Source organism: Triticum urartu, chromosome 7A, assembly GCF_056163025.1.
Source record: "Triticum urartu cultivar PI428250 chromosome 7A, HENAU_Tu73, whole genome shotgun sequence".
Lineage (NCBI taxonomy): Eukaryota > Viridiplantae > Streptophyta > Magnoliopsida > Poales > Poaceae > Triticum > Triticum urartu.
The window spans coordinates 540,788,499-540,792,732 of record NC_141879.1 but is presented as its reverse complement, the minus strand read 5'-3'; the positions used below and the strand labels follow the sequence as shown (position 1 = coordinate 540,792,732).

The 4,234-nt window shown below is 50.1% G+C and overlaps 1 long non-coding RNA gene across 1 annotated transcript; it reads left to right on the top strand.

The window, feature by feature from the left end:
* The first annotated feature begins 201 nt into the window (after positions 1-201).
* Positions 202-3,648, top strand: LOC147960331 (uncharacterized). Its single transcript, XR_015612084.1, has 3 exons — positions 202-1,270; positions 2,032-2,139; positions 3,379-3,648. It is a non-coding gene; the product is annotated as an uncharacterized LOC147960331 (long non-coding RNA).
* The last annotated feature ends 586 nt before the right edge of the window (positions 3,649-4,234 follow it).

Below are 4,234 nucleotides of genomic sequence, written 5' to 3'. Positions count from 1 at the left end.
ACCCGACCCGGACAGTCGTCACCGTTGTGTCCGGGTCATCCCCAAAAATCTACAAAGCATCTCCGTTTCCTTATTTGGACTCCCCAACCTTTTAATCTGACCGTCCGATCTAAATCAAAGGTTCCAAATAGCCCTTTATCTCATTGCTATATATATATATATATAGTGGCCAACCCTAACATCTAGGGAGCCTGTCCCATCATTCCTCCTCGCCACCGCCAAAAATCAAATCGCCATCGGGATCCTCCCTGATCCCCTTCTCCTGGGTCTCCTCCTCCATCCAATCGAACCAACCACCGCTCCAGCTCGTTGTCAACATCGGACGAACCCGCAAGCAGCCAGAGCCCAAATCCCGATTGGATCGAGGCCCTTCCTCCTCCCTCGCGCCCATCCCCTTTCTCTTCCTTTCTTCTTCTTCCCGTGCTCACCTCGCTCTCCCGTCGTCGTCTGCCTGCAGGGAACGAGGAGCACGGCGCCCGACGCCATGGCCGGCCTCGATCTCGTCCCCAACGCCGCCCCTGAGCTCCACCCGCGCCGCCGTTGCCCAGATCCAGCGCCGGCAAGCCGGATCCGCCTCGTCTGCTACCTGCACCGCCCGGAGCCGTGCCTTCGTCCGCGCCAAGTCAGTGCATCACCAAACGCGTCCCCTGCCTCGCCATCCCCTGCCGCCGTCCCTGCTACCCTTGCTTCGAGCGGGACGGGACGTCGCGCCTCCGCTCCTCGTCTGGACACTCCGGCGACCAGCAAGCCTACCTCGCGCCACAACTACGAGGACCTGTGCCGCACCATGGCTCTGAAGCTCTCTTTTGAATAGAGGACGTGCGTCGCCTCCTCCAGCTCCATCGGTCGCGCCACCCCGCCGGAGAACGCCGCCACGCGTCCGGATCCACTCGTCTCCGCCGCCTCCCCAAGTTCCGTTGCTGCTGCTCCAGCGTCGTCCCGCCTCCGCGTGCTTCCTGGCGCTGCACCTCGCTCCCCTGCCATCCGTCGCGCCGCCGACAACCAGCTCGCCAGAGCAGAGCTCCTCCTGCCGACGCCCGCTGCCGTCTTCCCGGCGACCACCACGGCCACCTCGCCAGCATCCCAGGGCCCAAGCTCCGCCGTGCCATGGCCCGGTTCTGCTGCCGAGCTCTGCTTCTGTCGAATCCCAGGATGAGCACACCACCCGTTGACCCCGCGCCAGATACGACTTCCCTCGCCTCTGCCTTTGGGCGCGGCCCATCATCGCCTCTGCCGGCCCCTCCCTCTGCACCAGCGGGCCGTGGCCCATGTGAGCAGCCTCCCCAAACCCTCTCTGCTCTATTGGGCCAACAGATACGGCCCGTTTTCCTTATAACATTTTTCCTATTTTCCAGAGAGAGCTGTTTTACATAAAAGTCCCTCTAGTTCATGCATATTATAACTCACAAACCGTGCCTCGGATTAAAACAACTTATATATGTAAAATGCCTAGATTTTTGTCTAGTTTCATAATATGTCATTTTCATCCATGTTTAAAATGCTTAAAATGTTGTTTGTTTAAATTTGCTCAAATAACTTGTTAAAATGTTTTAATCCATAACTAAATAACCGTAACTCGGAATTTAATAAACTTTATATGTAAATGGGGTAGAAAAATGCTTAGTTTAACATGGTGCACTTTTCTTGCATGTTTAATAACTCTAAAATTGTGTTTAGGGCAGAACAGTACCAAACCTTAAAATATGCATATGGGGTTTTACCGGAATTGTTGTTCGTTGTTTCCGGCCTCATTTAAACTTGCCTAGATAGGTAGTTTTGTTGTGCTTCACCTTTTGCCATGTTAACCAACATTTAATATTGTTGAGTACCTAACCGAGAGTGAACTAAATAATTGATGTGGTGTTCCGTCAATATGCAACGGAGTTGCATATTGAGCTCCACTTAATTTGTAGGATTGCTTGTGCACTTTGCCATGTCATGCTTCATTAAACCGAACATGCATCATATTTGATTGTGCATCATGCCATGTTTATGTGATGGTTGTTTATTATGTTGTTTGCTTCTTTCCAGTGTTGCTTCTTCGGGTTGGTTCCGATAACGTCGTGTTTGTGAGGATCCGTTCGACTACGTCCGTTTGTCTTCTTCATGGACTCGTCCTTCTTCCTTGCGGGATCTCAGGCAAGATGACCATACCCTCGAAATCACTTCTATCTTTGCTTGCTAGTTGCTCGCTCTATTGCTATGCCTATGCTGCGATACCTACCACTTGCTATATCATGCCTCCCATGTTGCCATGTCAAGCCTCTAACCCACCTTGTCCTAGCAAACCGTTGTTTGGCTATGTTACCGCTTTGCTCAGCCCCTCTTATAGCGTTGTTAGTTGCAGGTGAAGATTGGAGTTTGTTCCATGTTGGAACATGGATTTTTGTTGGGATATCACAGTATCTCTTATTTAATTAATGCATCTATATACTTGGTAAAGGGTGGAAGGCTCGGCCTTATGCCTCGTGTTTTTTTCCACTCTTGCCGCCCTAGTTTCCGTCATATCGGTGTTATGTTCCCGGATTTTGCGTTCCTTACATGGTTGGGTTATAATGGGAACCCCTTGACAGTTCGCTTTGAATAAAACTCCTCCAGCAAGGCCCAACCTTGGTTTTACCATTCGCCACCTGGCCTTTTTCCCTTGGGAGTCGCGCATCCCGAGGGTCATCTTATTTTAACCCCCCCGGGCCAGTGCTTGTCTAAGTGTTGGTCCAAACTAGAGCCCCTTGCAGCGCCACCTCGGGGAAACTCGAGGGCTGGTTTTAGTTGTACGGGTTGCTTATCCGGTGTGCCCTGAGAACGAGATATGTGTAACTCCTATCGGGATGTCAGCGCATCGGGCGGTCTTGCTGGACTTGTTTTACCATTGTCGAGGATGTCTTGTAACCGGGATGCCGAGTCTGATCGGATTGTCTTGGGAGAAGGAATATCCTTCGTTGACCGTGAGAGCTTGTGATGGGCTAAGTTGGGACACCCCTGCAGGGTTCTGAACTTTCGAAAGCCGTGCCCGTGGTTATGGGCAGATGGGAATTTGTTAATGTCCGTTTGTAGAAAATCTGAAACTTATCTTAAGTAAAATGCATCAACCGCATGTGTAGCCGTGATGGTCTCTTTCCGGCGGAGTCCGGGAAGTGAACACGGTGTTGGAGTTATGCTTGGCGTAGGTTGTTCTAGGATCACTTCTTGATCATAGTTTCTCGAACGTGCTTTGCCTTCTCTTCTCGCTCTCATTTGCGTAAGTTAGCCACCATATATGCTAGTGCTTGCTGCAGCTCCACCTCATACCTTTCCCCTACCTATAAGCTTAAATAGTCTTGATCGCGAGGGTGTGAGATTGCTGAGTCCCCGTGACTCACAGATTACTTCCAAAACCAGCTTGCAGGTGCCGATGATATCATGCAGGTGACGCAACCGAGCTCAAGGAGGAGCTTGATGAAGATCGTGTTTGTTATGTTGTTTCCGTTTCCAGTTGATCAGTAGTGGAGCCCAGTTGGGGCGATCGGGGATCTGTAGCATTATGGGTAGTCTTCTTTTATTTTGGTTCCGCAGTCGGACCTTGATTGTATCTGGATGATGTAATGCTTTATTCATGTATTGTGTGAAGTGGCGATTGTAAGCCAACTATGTATCTCTTTCCCTTATGTATTACATGGGTTGTGTGAAGATTACCTCTCTTGTGACATTGCCTTCAATGCGGTTATGCCTCTAAGTCGTGCTCCGACATGTGGGAAATATAGCCACATCAAGGGTGTTACAAGTTGGTAATCAAAGCCTTCCCCGACTTAGGAGCCCCCTGCTTGATCGAATCGCTGGCGTTGTTGAGTCTAGAAAAAAATGTTTTGAGTCATTTAGGATTATGTATATTGGAGAGTAGGACTTCTTTTTATTCCTCAGTCCCTTCATCGCTCTGGTGAGGCATCCTCACGTAGAGTTTTGACTCTTCTCTTCTCAAATTTCACTAAATTTTTTTTAGGATCACGCGGGTATCTTGGAATCGTTCCGATGGTTTTGTGATGAGAACATTGTTCTTGGTGCCTCCTGGCATTTAGGGGTTGTGGCAGTGTCCCGGGGAGTTGAGCTCCGAGGTGTTGTCGTCATAATTTTATCGTTGCAGTTCTGGAATACCTGAGTTTCGCCGACATCGAGAATCTCTTTTATGCTGTTGTTGGTGAGATAACCTCGACGCGACCCAGTAATGGGGCGGGAGTTCGGGAGTATTGCCATAACTCGT